Raw genomic sequence first — 18408 nt, 5'->3', positions numbered from 1 at the left:
TGGCAGCGCTGTCCAAAGGCTCCTGGAGCTCTGGCAGCCTCGGGGCTGTGCCCATTCCCTGGGCAGCCTGGGCAGTGCCAGCACCCTCTGGGGGAAGAACCTTGCCCTGAGCTCAGCCTGAGCTGCCCTGGCCCAGCCCCAGCCGTGCCCTGGCTCCTGTCCCTGTCCCAGAGCAGAGATGGGAGCTGTCCCTCGGGAGGAGCTGCAGCCCCGGGGAGCTCTGCCCTCACTCTGCTCCAGCTGAACAACCCCAGAGCCCTCAGCTGCTCCTCACAGCCCCTCCAGACCCTTCCCCATCCCCGTGCCCCTCCTTTGGACACTCTCACACCTTTAGATCTTTATTGCAGTGCCCAAAACTCCCCCAGCACTGGAGGCCACCCCAGGCCAGAGCAGGACAATCTCTCCAGGCCTGAGCAGTGATGCTGTCCCTGATGGCCCCAGGACAGGGATTCCCTCCTGGCTCCAGGGCACTGCTGACTCAGCTCCAGCTGACCAATGTCCAGCACCCCCACATCCTTTCCAAGCTGCTGCTCCGTGTTTTCCTCCAGCCCTTTGCCCTGGCTCCATTGTTAGACTGGGAATTCCCACTGCAGATCACTGCACAAACCCGGGCTGGTTTGCTTTTCCACCCTGTAAATAACCCTCATTTCCCAGCCTGCCAAGTGGAAGCAGCTGTTTGAGCAGTAAGGTGCTTATCTGGAAACGTAAAGCCCTTGAATGAGCTGTTCCAGAGCGGGGAGCTCAGATCCGGTAACCCAGGCTATTTTTAAGTCTCTTGTTTTATTCAACACAGCTGAATTTCCACGCTAGCCCAGTGCTGGATGTGGGATATAAATAGAAATTAATCCAGGCCTGGTCAGAGTTATTTCCTGCAGCCCTTGCTCCTGGCAGCCAGACAGGGGAGAAAGGACCCCGATGTCATCAGGAACGTGAGCAGCCTTGGCCCTGCTCACACAACAGTGAGATGAGGTCACCTCTTTGTAAGGAAAAAATGTCAAAAATGTCTTACCCAGGACAAAAAGAGGCCTGGGAGCTCATCCCACACACAGCTTGGCACCCACTGTGGGAAGAGAAGGATGGTGCTTACAGCAAAGTCTGCTCTGTTGCTGCTCCAAGATTCTTTGGCTCCCAGTATCCCACTGAGAGGGACTGGGCACCTCTGGGTGCTGAAATGGGGTGAATTCCCTGGCCAGGGATACACAGGGAAAAGGATGGTGGGAGGAAATAAAATCCAAAAGGTAGAGCCAAGGTTGGGATACACAGGGAAAAGGATAGTGGGAGGAAATAAAATCCAAAAGGTAGAGCCAGGCATGGGGAAGAAAATGTATAATATTTTATGTATTACATTAAAAATATAATATGTAACACTATACAAAGATAATCATAGAATCCTGTTCCAAGGAGTGTTGTGGAGCTAAAACATAGAGTCACAGATTAAGGTTGGAAGGGACCTTAAATCCCATCCCATCCCACCCCAGCCATGGCAGGGACACCTCCCACTGTCCCAGGCTGCTCCCAGCCCTGCCCAGCCTGGCCTTGGGCACTGCCAGGGATCCAGGGGCAGCCACAGCTGCTCTGGGCACCTGTGCCAGGGCCTGCCCACCCTGCCAGGGAACAATTCCCAATTCCCAATATCCCATCCATCCCTGCCCTCTGGCAGTGGGAGCCATTCCCTGTGTGCTGTCCCTCCATCCCTTGTCCCCAGTCCCTCTCCAGCTCTCCTGGAGCCCCTTCAGGCCCTGGCAGGGGCTCTGAGCTCTCACTGGAGGTTCTCCTCTCCAGGTGAGCACCCCCAGCTCACTCAGCCTTTCCTCACAATATATTTCATATAATACATATATATATACATACACACATATATATATATAGATATCAGCCCAATGGCTACAAGAGCATCCCCAAATTCTATCATTTTCCCAAAGCCTGGCTATTCCACAACAGGGGCTGCTCAGAGGATTTGTTTCCCTTTTCCCAACCAGAGTAAACAAAGGTGCTGCCAGCTGGCAACTGAGGAAAAATCTGCACAGGGATCCAGCCAGCAGCATCCTCCAAAGCAGCTGCACATCTGGGAAACCTCCACCCCTCCCTGCCAGCTGCCAGCACATCTGCACCAGCCCTGCCCCAGAGCTCCCCCTGCCCCAAAAAGGGGTTTGGGTGGGTTTGGATCCAACAGCAGCTCCTGGGTCATCACTTCTTGCTCTGCCAGGTCTCAGAGGTCAGGGCTGTGGAAGTGGCTCTGATCTCTGCAGGATTGTCCAGAGCTGGATTGGTTTTACTCCTTCTGCACAAATTATCTGAGCTTCCCAAGGAGCAGCCTCTCCCTGATCCTTCTTTGAACTGGCATCTCCCAGCCCAGCAAAATCAGCTTTAGGGAAGGGGCTGCACTGAAAATTCTGGTTAAAAATAGTTAACAATAAATCAGTAGTACTTAATAATAAATCACTGGTAGTTAATAATAAACCAGTAGGAATTAATAATAAATCATAATAAAGCTAATCGTTTAAAGTAGTTTAAAAGAGGGGATCATTGCCTTAAATACTTTGTGGGGGCACACAGAGCCCTACATCAGGCTTTGAGAAGGGCTGGCTCCCAGGCAAGGGAAGTCTGGGATAAAGCCCAGCTCATCCCAACCTCTGCAGCCCCAGGACTGAGCTCCCCAGCAGCAGATTTTGCCACAGTAATTTGTAACACAGACTTTCCATCCTCTCCAGGAGCTGCTGCTGCAGTGCCAACAGATGTGGCACCACAGAGCTGCTGGGATGGATTAGGGACAGAGCTTTTGCCACCAGAAATATGGATGAATGCTAATTTATAAACCCCCCCTCTATCTCACAGCCTATCAGAGGAAATGAATTCCAAACCATTCTCCAGGAAAATAACAGCTCTGGCAAATTTCATCAAGATAACATACTTTGTCATTTTTTTACCCTGTTTAAAATAGGGTAAAATTTTTAAAAATATTTATAATATTTTTAAAATATTTAACAATATATATTGTTTAAAATATTTAACAATATATATTGTTAAAATATTTAACAATAAAATATAAAAATATTTAACAATATACAATACTGTTCAATATACAATATTGTTATATTTAAAATATATAACAACATAAAATATTTAAAATGAAATATTTAACAATATATAAAATAAAAATAATTTTTAAAAATATTTAACAATAAAATATTTAACAATAAATCAGTAGTAGTTAATAATAAATCATAATAAAGCTAATAGTTAAAAATAGGTTAAAAAGGGGGATCTTGCTGTGCCAGGTTTCAGAGGTCTGGGCCGTGGACGTGGCTCTGATCCCTGCAGGAGGCAATAAACAGCACAAGGGGCAGTCCCTGAAATGGGAGGAAAGTGCCTGGGCTGAGCAGGAGGGGGAAAAATGAGGAATGAGGAGTATTGTATCACAAAGGTGACTCCAACAAAGGGGAGAGAGAATGATGCATCTGACTCCATGGATATCAGAAGGCTAATTAATTACTTTATTATACTGTACTACGTACATTGTATCTAAACTGAATCTGCCCTGCATTCACCCTTGCTCACAACTGCTCACCCTGCACTCATCATCTCTGATTCTCCCCTGATTGTCCCGTGACAGTCCCACACACACACCTGGCCCTGACAGGCTAAGGCCACAAAACATCCTCACTCTGGGTAAACAATTTCCATATTGCATTCTGCTTTAGCACAACACAGGCACAGCAAGCGAGATAAGAGTTGTGTTTTCCTTCTTCTCTGCATGTCTCAGAACTTCTCTGTGTTCAGAGGCCATGTGAATACCACAGAGGAGCACAGGAGCGCAGAGCCTGGAGCAAAGCTGGTGCCCCCTGCTCTCCCCCGGGCACCCGACCTGGTCGTGCTTTGGAAACATCCCAACAATCCCTGTCTGCCAGGGAGCAGTGAGGATTGATGGGGAGGGACCCTCAGGAGGCTCCCTGGCTCCAGCGGGATGGCAGGATGCCCCAGGGGCACTGTGCATCAGCAGCTGCCCAGGGCACAGGGGGAGGCATCCCCTGCCCCTTCCAGAGGTGACTCCTGCACTGCTCTTACCCTGCACTCCCTGCTTCTGGACACCCTTGCACCTCATATCACAGACATCTTCTATGAAAAATCATTTCCTCAGGATTTTTCCTCTTGAGAAGCTGAGAGGCCTCAGGAACAAAATGTAAACAATGATTATCTGCTGCTGTGGAATGCAACAGGTGCATCTGTGATTGGTCTCATGTGGTTGTTTCTAATTAAGGGCCAATCAACCCCGGCTGGAGCTGGCTCAGACTCTCTGAGCCACAAGCCTTTGTTATCATTCTTTCTTTCTCTATTCTTAGCTAGCCTTCTGATGAAATCCTTTCTTCTATTCTTTTAGTATAGTTTTAATGTAATATATATCATAAAATAATAAATCAAGCCTTCTGAAACATGGAGTCAGATCCTCATCTCTTCCCTCATGCTCAGACCCCTGTGAACACGGTCACACACCTCAGGCTGCTCTGCATTCTGTGACCTCCCCCTGCCTGTGATGAGGCTGATGAAATCAGTTTGCCTCGGAGGGGTGGCTCAGGCCTCTGGGTGGGGCTTTCCAAGCTCCACAACCCACACCACGAGTCCCATTGCCAATCTGCTGGGTGGTTCTCAAACCCCACGCTGAGATTTCAGAAGTTTTGGCTGCCTGGGCTCTTTGCAAAGACATCAATTTCACCCTCTAATAGGCACAGCAAACTTGATTTCAGGCCCACTTACCATGCTGTAAATCCAGGCTAACCATATTAAACTCAGGGCAGCTGATGCCAGAGACTTAAAACCACCAGGAGTAAAAGTCACCTCAGGTGTGTGCAGCCAACAGCCTGGCCCAAGGCCATCCTGGGCTGCTTTACAAAGCAGCCCAGAGAAATTTCTCTATAAATGTTCCATTAATATTAACAGCTAAATCCCTGGCCTGCCTTAAAACCCTCAGCCCCACCTAAGTTAGCAGCAAGAGTTCTGATTTAATTTGCTCCCAAGGCTGCCAGAGCACAGCAGCAGTGGCTGCACGCTGATGTAGCTCCCCTGGAGTTAATCACATTTATTTCTGTCTCTCACAGGAGTATAAACACTGCCCTGGCTGAGGAACAACCTCTTGCTCCATCCCTTTTCAAAGCACAGGAGAAAATCTGAATGGAAACCACCAAGTGCTACGACTTCCCCTTCAAATTTTCACCTAAATTACACCTAGAGAAAAATTCCCCAGCAGTAGGAAAACTGGTGGGTTATTTTCTCCTTCAAGAAATTATTTTTGAGGCTTTCTAGAAATCTCTCACCAGGAGGAAGAGCTTTAAGTAAAACACTTTAAGTGTTTTAAGTGCTGATGCATCAGTCCTTGAGCTATGCCCAAAACAATGGGTACATCAGGAAATATTAATTTTTTTAATAGTAAGGAAAGACCTTTTTTCCTGAAATAAAGGTAACAGCAGCCAAGCACAGCCCTGGTCCATCCTGCCCCTAATAAATCTTTGGCACAGATTTCCCTGTGGCTCCAGACAAGCTGGGCTTAGCAAGGCGCAGCTCAAACATTAAAATTTCCCTGATTAACCATGTCCCAAACCAATCCCAAAGCAATGGTTTCACTGAGGTAAGGAGGAGGAATTAAACACAATTCCATGTAATTAATACCCATTTAATAGCTATTACAATTTCATGTAATTAATCACTATTTAACAGAACAGCCTGAGCCAGAGGGAATTTCTTGCCAGCTGCCTCTCTGTCCCATGTCCCACTAAATCCAGCCTGGGCACTGGTTTGTACTGGTGTGATTGCACTGGTGCCCATACTGAGTGAAAAACACAAGCACAGCTTTTACAGACAAGGCAAATTTGGGCTTTTGAATTGTTTCAGATCCTGTGAACAGTCAGTTTTAGTTTCTGTTCATTACGTGAACCGCCTGAAACCTGAAACCAGAAAGAAATCAGAGAGAAGCAGAAGTGTGGGCAGCTTGTAAGAGAAAAGAAAAGCTCTGCAGCAAAACCTCCCCATTCAGAAAAATAGAAAGTGTTAGGAAGAACCAGCAGAGTGGCAAAAGAAGACTTTCAGAAAATCAGAATGAGAAATAAAACACCTAGAAATGGGGATATCAGGGTAAATGCCATTCAAGAGTGGCATGAGGATTTCGTGATAAATGTCAAGATGTAAATGAGATAAATAAATGTAAATAAAAGGGTTAAGACAGATGCCAAAAAAGGGGTTCTACATTCATTTGAACTACGAGAAGAAAAGGAAACATGGGAAAGCCACAGTATTAAACACCCTTCTTGTTTCAGTTTTCTGAGAGAAAAACCCACACTTCATTCTCCCCATGTGCCCAACAGCGAGCTAGGAATCAACTAAAAATAAAGGCTGTCTCTAATACAGTTCTTTATTTATTTATCTATTTAGTTTTAAAAGCATCAAATACTCTGGTATTGAATACTCTGGTATTTAAAGGGTAAAAGGCTCCAAGGGCTACCAAAATCTCCTTACAGACAGTGAAGGGGGCCAGAGGAAGGGCAGTGATGACCTCATCACCCTGAGGGAAGTGGAGCAGAGATGATCAAGAATATCCAAAGAACATTCTGTGAATGAGTCCTCGGATGATGCAATGGCAGGGGACACCCAAATGACCTTACTCAAGATTAAGCTGTGCCACATCAAATTCCTTCTGACACCCATCTGGCTGTGGGGATAAGAAGGAAGATGAAATATCCCAATTTATCTGGGTTTGGGGAACTATTTTCCATGTACACCTGGGTTTTTGGGTTTTCCATGCAAGGCCTGGTTTGCCTGGGTTTCTATGGCCCAAAACCTCCTTGCAGACAGTGCAAGGAGGTCCAGAGGAAGGGCAATGATGAGCTGGTCACCCTGAGGGAAGTGGAGCAGGGATGGTCAAGAACATCCAAAGAACATTCTGTGCATGAGCCCTCGGACGGTGCAATGGCAAGGGTCCCAAGTGACCTTTCTCAAGACTAAACTGTGCCACATCAAATTCTTTCTGATTCCCATCTGGCTGTCAGATTAAGAAGGAAGGTGAAATATCCCAATTTATCAGGGTTTTGGGCACTGTTTTCCATGTAGGTCTGAGTTTCTGGGTTTTCCTTGTAAGAAACATCCAAAGAACACTCTGTGCACGAGCCCTCGGATGGTGCAATGGCAAGGGAACCCAAATGACCTAAATGACATTTATTCTTTAGTCAAGACTAAGCTGTGCCACATCAAATTCTTTCTGACACACATCTGGCTGTGGGGATAAGAAGGAAGGTGAAATATCCCAATTTATCAGGGTTTTGGGCACTGTTTTCCATGTAGGCCTAGGTTTTTGGGTTTTCAATGTAAGGCCTGGTTTGCCTGGGTTTTTATGGCCACCCTACATGGCACAGGTTGCTGAAGAGCACACACACAGTCCTTGAAGCTCTGAGCTGTTTGTTCCCTCATTTCTGGGAGGAGAGGAGGTCCCTCCAGAGATGCTGCACGGCACTGGAATTTTTATCTGGTGTTCTGCAGGCAAATCATCCCAAAATACTCTTCCTTACGATGGTGCCAGTAGCGGCTGGAGGTGCCCTGCCAAGGATGGCAGTGGCACGGAGGCCGGGCAGGGAGATGGCTCGTAGGCCAATGGAATGATTGGTTCACACACCATTAGAATGATTGGTTCACATGGCTTTGGAATGATTGGTTCATACAACATTGGAATGATCGGTTCACATGATGTTGGAATGATTGGCTCACACAACATTGGATGGGCTCCCACGCCAAGGGAATGATGGGCTCCCACAACAATGGAATGATTGGTTCATACACCAATGGAGTGATTGGTTCACACAACGTTGGAATGATTGGTTCACACAATGTTGGAATGATTGGCTCCCACACCAATGGAATGATTGGCTCCCACACCAATGGAATGATATTGGCTCACGCAACATTGGATTGGCTCACACAACGTTGGAGTGATTGGCTCACACAACGTTGGAGTGATTGGCTCCCACACCAGTGGAATGACTGACAAACAGCAAGGATGGAATACACCCTGAGGGAGCTCCTGCTTGGCTCCAGTGCCTGGGCATGTGCCAAACCCAGCCGGCATCACTGCCAACGCCTGCCCGTGCCCCACAGGGCACAAACCACTCCGCTGACGCAGCCCAGGGCTCTGCCACGTCTGCTCCTCCTCCTGAAACCTCGCTGGGCTGGGCATTTTCCATGTCATTGCTGGCTGTTCTGAGCTGTGTTGGTGTCTCTCTTCCCTCCCAGCAAGGATGTCACCTTGCCAAGGGCTGGGGAAGGCACATGGAAAGGATTTTGGGGATTTTGCCCTAAAAAGCTCGGAGTCACCTTGATCTCTCCTCAATTTTCCAATGTTGGGATGGATTACTCAGAAATATCCTGTTTCCAAGGATTGGAGAGGAAGATCCAGGCTGGGCCAGTGGCACAAAGAGGCCACCAAAGCGACAAGAGCCACAGCCAGCTGAGGAATGTTTGATTCAACAGAAATTCCCCATTGTCCATGCCAATAACAGAGCATCTGGGGAAGCACAGTGCCAGCTTTGGCTCCCAAAACAATCCTTTTCCATGTCTTGTCATCCACAGCCATGGATTGCCATTGCAAGGGTCTCCTGGGCACTCTGCACCTCATGCCAGGCCTCTGCAGGAAGCCCTGTGGGGACATTGGGCTGTCCTCTGAACGGGATCAAATCCCCAAATGAGCCTCCCCTGCTTTATTCCCTCCTAAATGAGCTGGTGTTCCATGAAAGGTGTCACCACAGAGCTAAGCTGGAGTTCTGGGAGAAGGGCAGGTGTAGCAGTGCTGAGGGTAAAATCCACCAATAAACTGGGAAAATTTGGGGCATTTCTCTAAAAGGGCTCTGAGGGAGCTGGAGTGGGGCTTTGGACGGAGGTCTGGAGTGATGGGACAATGGAAAATGGTTTTAAAATGACAGAGAGCAGGGATAGATTGGATATTAGAAAGCAATTCCTCCCTGGGAGGGTGGGCAGGACCTGGCACAGGGTGCCCAGAGCAGCGGGGGCTGCCCCTGGATCCCTGGCAGTGCCCAAGGCCAGGCTGGACAGGGCTGGGAGCAGCCTGGGACAGTGGGAGGTGTCCCTGCCATGGCAGGGGTGGCACTGGATGGGCTTTGAGGTTTCTTCTAACCCAAAACTGCAAGTCTATGATTCAGCTCCACAACTCTCCTTGGAACAGCTCTGGATTAATTCAAGCCTGTGCAGAACCCACAGGTCATGGAGAGGGTCTGAAAGGGCATCAGGCTGGTTGGTGGCTGGAGATGGGGTCCCTGAGGAACTTCAGGTGACATTCTGTGCTCATGGGCAGTAGGAATTGGGATGGATGACAGGCTGTTTGCAGCACATGGATTAATGTGACAACTCATTTTTCAGAGATTTTTGCACATCTGCAGTAGAATCAAGAGGCTGGGAAGTCTATCAGTAAAATTGTGGTTTCACATTAGCACTCGGAGAACTGTCCTGGTTTTTCCAGAATCCTGGAGCTCTGGGTGCTGTGCCACAGAAACCATGGGCTAGAGCAGCCTGACACAAAGTGCTGAGCACTTCTGGCTATGTGATTTGCTGCTTACAAGGGGACTGAGCTGTTTTGGAAACCCAGCCCAGATTATGGGTTTCAAACGCTAGAAAATCTCTCCCTGAGCTCTTAATCCAGTTTATGGGTTCATCACAAATGGAGCTGAGCCATTCTTGGAAAGAAAACTTGGCCAAAGGAATCTTTCTCCACTAAAAACCACATACAAAGCTCAGGCCAACCAATCTAGATGGGGGAGTGATTAAAACGTGTCACAGCCTCTGTGGGTGAGGGAAGGGGGGACAGCAGGGCAGCTGCCAGGGCTGAGGGACAGCAACAGGAGTGACACCAAAACCCACCTGGAGGCTGGGCTGTGCTCACACACCTGGGGAGGCAGCTGGAGGTTCTCAATTCCAGCCCTGCCATGGTGCCACAGCCATTTCCACCCTGGGGCCATCAGGGTGCAGGAAATCATCTCCCTCTGCAGAGGCACGGGGAGAGGAGCTCAGTTCTCCTGCTTCAGAACCTCAGAGAGTCGTTCTCCACATTTTATATTTAATAAAAAAATAAAAATAAAATAAGCAAATAAATAAAATAAAATTAATATTAATATATTATATTAAAATAATATAAATATAAATAATATAAATATAAATAATATAAATTTCTCCAACCCATCCCAAAGTAAATGAATAAATAAATAAGCAAATAAATAAAATAAAATAAATGCTAAAATAATATAAATTATAAATAAATATAATCTAAATATTTTAAATATATAAATGTGATATTAAAGAAAAAATAAATATTAAATATATAAATTAATAAATATTAACTATAAAATAAATAAATAAATAAAAGAAGCAGACCTGAACAGGGCTATTCCTTTTTACAGTCTCTTCTAACAGCAGCTCTCTTTCAACAGCTCATTTACTGCCCATGTGGGACTCACAGTGAAATCTGCTCAGCCATAGATGTAAAAGACTTCCCTTCACACTAATCCTCAACAATCCTTGCTGCTCTCTGGCAGCCAGGCTGCCTTCTCTCTTGAATGCCCACATCAATAAATCATACATTTTCTATGCTTGAATTTGGTGAAGATTCTGGTTAATGATGCATAAGATAGAAGAGGACTCAGCTGATGAGTTGTGCTGCTCAGTAAAAACTGGTTTGAAGAGGGAAAAACAGCCAAGATGGATTTTTGCCATTAAAAACCCACTTGTCTGGTCTGGTGCATGGATAGGAGCAGATGCACTGATTAAAGTCACGATGGATTTGTGGAGTCTCACACACCAGCAAGGGAAATTGGAAGTGGAAGGAGAATCTGGGATGTGTTTGCTGCCAATAGACATAAGGAGCACCTGCAGGAGTGCTGGAAAATGGAGAGGGAGATGATCCCCTCACCCAGGAGAGCTCAGCAGTGCCCAGAGGGGCAGCCTGTGCTCCCAGGCCTCGCACCACCCACCTTTTCTCTTTATCTTAGCACCATCTAGAGGGACGTGTCTGCACACCCGAGAGGAGAGCACCCACACACGGGGTGTGGAGCGTGGGGAAGCCACACCTCAGAGGAGCAGCGCAGCCCTGCAGGCACCTTCACAAGGTTCAGGCATCCCCCCTGTCCCGCTGAGCTCATCTGGAACTGGAACAATGGGTCCTCCAGAGGGATTGGAGGTTGGGAGGTTCATGGGGGTGGAGGACGGACATCATTTATGAAAAATCCTTTCCTTAGGATTTTTCCTCCTGAGAAGCTGAGAGGCCTCAGGAACAAAATGTAAACAATGATTATCTGCTGCTGTGGAATGCAACAGGTGCATCTGTGATTGGTCTCATGTTGGTTGTTTCTAATTAATGGCCAATCACAGTCAGCTGGCTCAGACTCTGTCTGAGCCACAAGCCTTTGTTATCATTCTTTCTTTTTCTATTCTTAGCCAGCCTTCTGATGAAATCCTTTCTTCTATTCTTTTAGTATAGTTTTAATATAATATATATCATAAAATAATAAATCAAGCCTTCTGAAACATGGAGTCAGATCCTCATCTCTTCCCTCATCCTCGGACCCTTGTGAACACGGTCACAGGGGTGGTCTGGAGGGTCTTGCTCAGAGTTTGGGTTTTTTTCCTTGATATATTTAACACCTACATGTCTTGTATCACCTACAGATCTTGCAGGTTTCAACAGAGGCTACATCTGGAGTGCTGAGTCCACTTGGGCTCCTCAGCAGGGACAGGGAGCTCCTGGAATGGCACCAGCAGAGGCTGCAGAGAGGAGGAAGGGCCTGGAGCAGCTCCGTGCCCAGGAAAGGCTGAGGGAGCTGGGGCTCTTCAGCCTGGAGAGGAGCCCAGACTGAGAGGGACCCTCAGCCCTGGCTGTCTCTAGGTGTCCCTGGGTGTCCATCCCTGTCTGTCTGTCCCTGTGTCTGTCCCTGTGTGCAGAGGGCAGAGCAGGCCCAGCCTCTGCTCCAGGCCCAGCAATGGCCCCAGAGCCACGGGCAGGGCCTGAGCCCGGCAATTCCCCTGCCCAGGAGGCAGAACTGCTGCCCTGGGCAGTGCCAGCCCTGAGCAGAGCCCATGGAGGCTCTGGGGTCTCCTTGACTGGGAACATTCCATTCCTGCACTCCAGCCCCATCTCCAACCAGCCTCACACAGGGGCAGCAGGAACTGGGATGGATGACAGGCTGTTTGCAGCACATGGATTAATGCGACAGCTCATTTTTTAGAGATATTTGCACATCTGGAGTAGAATCAAGAGGCTGAGGAGTCTCTTTGTCAGTAAAATTCTGGTTTCAGGTCAGCTTTGTGAGAAGTGCCCTGCTTTATCCAAAATCCTGGAGCTCTGGGTGCTGCTCCACAGAAACCATGGGCATGAGCACCCTTGACACAAACCATAAAGTGCAAGGCCATGGAAAGCCACGTCCAACCAGCCCAGATGAGTGAGGGCTTGGTGCAGAGATAGGAAGGGAAGCACATTGCCCTGGCCAGAGGGCGAAGCAGGAGTGTTCAGAATTCACCTGACTGGGATTAAGGAGTACAGAGGAACACAAACAACAGCAAGGTCTGGCAAAGGATGCACAAAAGCTGCATTTCTTCAGTAGCTGGCTTTAGTCAGGACTAAATCAGTGCTCTGGAGGTGGAATGGGGTAAAGACCCCGGGAAAACCAAGGACAATCCTCTGCCTACATTTTGTCTTAGGGATTGTCACTTCTACTACCCTCATACAATGGGTATCAGAGGGTTTGAAGATCTGACATGGGGACAGAAGGACAGTGGAAGAGAGGTTGAAACTGGATGGTCTTTAAGGTCCCTTCCAACCCAAACTATCCTGCGACCGTCAAACTGTCCCTGCAGTGTTGAGAGCAGCACCAGAGGAGAGGGAAGGTTCCTTTCCTCACCCCTGCCCCACACAAGCTCAGTGCCCACTGCAGGGACCCTCTCCAGCTCAGTTTGGGATCACAGCACAAGATTCACCGCCCACATCCCAAACCCAGCTCCTCCAATAGCCACAAAGCAACACCAGCAACCCCTGGAGGCATGGCCAGGTCACCTTTCACTTTCCCTCACCCAAACCCCGGAGCAGCTGCCCTGAGCCAGCTCTGAGTGCTTTCTCCTTCCTGGGAGGAACAGGAGTGGGCTCTTTCTCCAGGCAGCACTGACAGAACCAGAGCACACAGTCTCCAGCTGCACCGAAGGAAATATAGGCTGGATATTAGGAAAAAGTATTTTTACAGAAAGAGTGATAAAGTTCTGGAATGCTCTGCCCGGGGAGGTGGTGGAGTCACCATCCCTGGGTGTGTTTAAAACAAGACTGTGTTAAAAACGGGACCAGACTCCTGGTACTAAAGTGATTTCAGTATTTATTATAAGAAATAGAAAGGCCTAAAGCAGAGGGGCCCAAGCAGGAGCATTCCTGTCAAGGATGGAGCAGCGCCAGCTCTGGGGCTCTCAGCAGCGATGGCCCCGATGATGTCCCAGGGGAGCAGCACAACTTTGGTGGGTCAGAAGCCCCTTTTTATCCTGCTTTTTGTCCCTTTGAATTGGTTTCTGTTTGGATCCTTCATTTGCATTAAGGTTTTAGGCCTTGATTGGCCATTACTGTTCTGTCCAGGAGGGCTCGTGCTGCACTTTACTGAGGTATGTTATGGTACCTTGAGTATCAGATTTCTTATAACGACCCTTTAACCTCTTTTACAATATAACAACCAAACTAACAGTACAGGGACAGTAACAGTACTGTCCCTCCTTCCAGAACCTTTCCCCTTGGTTAATCCCAAATCCCTCTCTTTTCTCCATGCTTGTCATTTGCAGCTGTAAAACCAGAGCTACCAGCACCCCCTGAATTAACGATCTAACAATTATTTTACAACTGTTTCTAGCTTATTTTTAACACTGGATGTGGCACTGGATGCCATGGTTTAGTTGAGGTGTTGGGGTTGGGTTGGACTCGATGGTTTTGGAGGTCTCTTCCAGCCAGGTGATTTTGTGAATTCTGTGAACTCCCAGTGAGAGGAATAGCGGATTTGTCTTTCCAAACAAGCTGTGGGTCTGCTGGTAGATAAAACTAACACTGTGAGATAAAAGAAACAATGGGAAGGATTCCAAAGATGAATGGAAAAAGATATTTGCTTTTACAAATAAACTTTAGGTTTGCTGATAAATGAAATTGGACATTGAAAGATGAAAGAAACAATGGGGAAGAAAAACCCCTAAATTCCGTGAGAATTAAAAATTAAAAGGGAGGGTTATAAATTAGAGGGAAATCTTTGGGATCAGGTGTTTTGGGAAGTCTGAACCTCTCAAGTACCTCAGAAATGGGGAAAGAGAGAAGGGAAATGCAGCTGGGCAATTGGAATAAAAAGGAGGCTGCGTCCTCCAGAAATTAGAGAGACCCCAGGGGAATGCCCCATGGCCTCTCCCTTTATTGGAATAAAGTAAAAGGACTCCTCTGTCTCCTTTTTGGACTTAAACCTCTGGTGTTTGTGGGTTAATTTTCCTGACACCGGGCAGGGATGGCGGGGCAGTGCCAGGCTGAGCCCTCCCCGGGCGTTCCGGGTGCAGCATCCCCGGGGGAGGCAGGCAGGGAGGGAGGCAGGGAGGAAGGAGGAAGCCGAGCTGTTGAGTCAACGCTGCAGAGCTGCCTGCGAGAGCAGAGAGAGGCACAGCCGGGCTGACAGATCTGCTGAGCCACGGGAAAATGGTTTGAGTAATAATCAACGGTAAGGAAGCCTCTGGTTTGGGGAGAGAGCTTAGAGGGGAAATACTCTGCGTATTTCATGGTGCTGGAGGGGTTTGGAGCACAGCCAGGATGGCAGGCACAGAAACAAGTCTCGTTTATCCCAGTTTATCCCGTTTATCCTGGGAAATCCAGTCCCTCCCTCCCTGCGCTGGGGTCCTGGGCTGGCTGGGGAGGCTGCTTTGGGGGGCTGCTGATTCCCAGTGCCACAAAGGTGTCCCTTGTCCCCCCAGCCTGCTGCTCTGTGGCCCAGAAGATGAGGAGCCTGTGCAGCCGGGAGCCACCGCCCTGCCTGGCACAGGCAGCGCCCCAAAGCCACCAGGGTAAGTGTGGGCTATTTGGGGACAGGGGCATCCACATGACCCTAGAGCCACCACCAGGGTAAGTGTGGGGTATCTGGGGACATCCACATGTCCCAAAGCCACCAGGGTAAGTGTGGGCTATTTGGGGACATCCACATGTCCCAAAGCCAGCACCGGGGTAAGGGGGACTCGTGGGGACAGGGACATCCACATGACCCCAAAGCCACCACCAGGGTAGGTGTGGGCTCTTTGGGGACATCCACATGTCCCAAAGCCAGCACTGGGGTAGGTGTGGGCTATTTGGGGACAGGGACATCCACATGTCCCAAAGCCAGGGTAAGTGTGGGCTCTTTGGGGACATCCACATGTCCCAAAGCCAGCACCAGGGTAAGTGGGGACTTTGGGGACAGGGACATCCACATGTCCCACAGCCAGCACCAGGGTAAGTGTGGGCTCTTTGGGGACAGGGACATCCCCACACCTCATCCCAAACCTGCTGGGATGGGTGGGGCAGAGCTCACCTGGGCTCAGCCAGGGGTGGGGGCACCTCCACACTCCCTGTCTGTGCTCCCAGGACCAAGCTGCAAAAGTTTCTGTTCTCCCCTGCTTTATTTCTCCTGGCTGGTTTTGTTGTTAAATGTCACTCCAGCCCCTGGCAGAGGAGCAAACAGCAGCCTTTGGAAAAGGGGACAGACGTGCTGTGGGGTGGGATTAGGGGCACAAGAGGATGTCACCTGCTCCCCCAGAGCTCTGTGTCCCTGGGACACTGTTTGTAATCCAGAACCCTGCCAAACACCAAAACACAGCGCCATACACTGAGCTGGCAACGAGAGATCCCTGTCCTTGCCTCCCAATCTTCCCTCCCTGGCCCATTTAAAGCAAACATCTGAACCCCTGTAGCTTTGCAGATAACGGAGAGCCCCAGTTTGGCATGGTGGGTACAGCAAGGACCATCCTGGCTCCTCTCCCTGAGCCATTTAAAGCAAACATATGAACCACAATGGCTTTGCAGATAAAGCATAGCCCCAGTTTGGCACCAGTTTGGCATGGTGGGTACAGCAAGGATCACCCTGGCTCCCCTCCCTGGCCCATTTAAAGCAAACATCTGAACCCCTGTAGCTTTGCAGATAAAGCATAGCCCCAGTTTGGCACCAGTTTGGCATGGTGGGTACAGCAAGGACCATCCTGGCTCCTCTCCCTGGCCCATTTAAAGCAAACATCTGAACCCCTGTAGCTCTGCAGATAAAGCACAGCCCCAGTTTGGCATGGTGGGTACAGCAAGGACCACCCCGGCTCCTCTCCCTGCCCCAGCCAAGGCATGGAAAGTTCTCCAGCATCACCTGACTGCACTGCTCAGGTGCTGAAGCTCGCTGTGAAAGTGAACTCAGCTCTGAGCAGCAGGCAGAGGGATCTCAGCACGGCAGGGGCGTGTCCCACCCGCACTGGCTGCACTGGTTTGGCTGAGTCACTCCTGAGCAAACATTCCCAGGGTCAGGCCGTGCCTGTCTCCTCCTGCCTCTGCCAGGAGCTTGGAGCTGTCCCTGGAGACCCCAGGGAAGGCTCAAGGCTGAGCCATTCCCTTCCCACTGCCCCCATGAGCTGTGTGGGAGGGGAGGAAGGGGAATTGTGCACAGGGGATTCTAAAACATGTCCAGAATTTCACCTGTCCCCTAAAGTAACAGCTGGCTCCTGCTCAGGGAAGGGAAAGGGGATGTGTCCCTTCACTGCTGCCTTGATTAAGGGTGTGTGAAGGAGAAGCAGAAGGAAGGAGCAGCTGCCGTCCTGCAGTGGGAGCCAGGAATTTGCAGAGGTTCCAGGAAGATCAGGGAAGATCAATGATACATCACTTGGATGGATCAGGGAGAGGAATCAAACTCCTCCTTTGAGCAAAGCTGTTCAGCTCCTTTCTGCAGTTAATTGCTGGGTGTTTAATTGCAGTCAGGATAGCTGAGATTTTCAGAGGACCTTACTGTCCCTTCCAGAACCTTTCTCCCTTGGATAATCCCAAATCCCTCTCTTTTCTCCATGCTTGTCATTTGCAGATGTAAAACCAGAGCTACCAGCATCCCCTGAAGCACCAGCCTCACTCCCCAGCAACACCAAACCCATCCAGTGCAGGTCCTGACAATAAATCCCTCCTGGCCCTCCCATGAAGGTCACAAGATTCCTTCCCACTGATTTTTGCTGGATATCCTGTATCCCAGGGATTGGAAAATATCAACAAATCCCTGCTGGATTTGCTCTCAGCACAGAAACACATTGATAGAAAATGTCCTGATCAGTGTCTCATGACCAGAATTTTCCAGTTGGCAGGAAAAAAAAAGACGATTCCCAATGTGTATCAGCAGATTCCCAGTGTGTATCAGAAGATTCCCAAGGTGTATCAGGAGATTCCCAATGTGTATCAGAAGATCCCCAATGTGCATCAGAAGATTCCCAATGTGTATCAGAAGGTTCCCAAAGTGTATCAGGAGATTCCCAAAGTGTATCAGATGCTCCTGGCACCCGTGGGCCATGGAACACCAGGGGAAGAGCAGGAGCCATTGCATCCTAGCAGGGAAATCAGTTTTTATACTGTGAAACCAAATTATGCTCACAGTGGTATTGGTACAAATTCAGACAACTTCCAAATCAGTTGCTGGGATGGAATCAGGAGTTTTGGAGCTCGGGTGTGTGGGAATCCCTTTCTCCATGGCCTGTGCAGCACCGCCAGAGCAGAGGCTGCCCCCCAACCCTGCCCTGTCACAGAGCAATGACAGCAGAGCCCCAAACCCCACAGCTGTGGGGGGGACCCTGCCTGACCCCTCCTGTGACAGCTGGACCAGCAGGAAAGGTGGATGAAACCAGCTGGCTGCGAGTGTGGGGGCTTTTCTCCTGGAATGAGTTTGGTGTCACTGCAGTGCTTGGGATCCTGCACTGGCAGCACGGGGGGATAAGGGGATCACATGGGGGGGCACTGATAAGGGGATCATGTGTTAGGGGATCACTGATAAGGGGATCCTTTGGGGGAGTTCACTAATAAGAGGATCATGTGGAGAGCTCACTGATAAGGGGATCCTTTGTTGGGCTGGGTCACTGATAAGGGATTGATAAGGGGATCCTTTGTGTGGGGTCACAGATAAGGGAATCCTTATCATTGGAGGTCACTGATAAGAGGCTTCTTTGTTGGGGGGTCACTGATAAGAGGATCCTTTGTTTGAGGTCACTGAAAAGGGGATCATGTGGAGACCTCACTGATAAGGGGATCCTTTGTGGAGATCACTGATAAGAGGATCCTTTGTTGGAGGTCACTGATAAGAGGATCATGTGTTAGGGGCTGGCTGCTGAGGGGAT

The sequence above is a fragment of the Geospiza fortis genome, unplaced genomic scaffold (assembly GCF_000277835.1).
Source record: "Geospiza fortis unplaced genomic scaffold, GeoFor_1.0 scaffold85, whole genome shotgun sequence".
NCBI classification, from domain to species: domain Eukaryota; kingdom Metazoa; phylum Chordata; class Aves; order Passeriformes; family Thraupidae; genus Geospiza; species Geospiza fortis.
Note: the sequence above shows the minus strand (reverse complement) of the source record.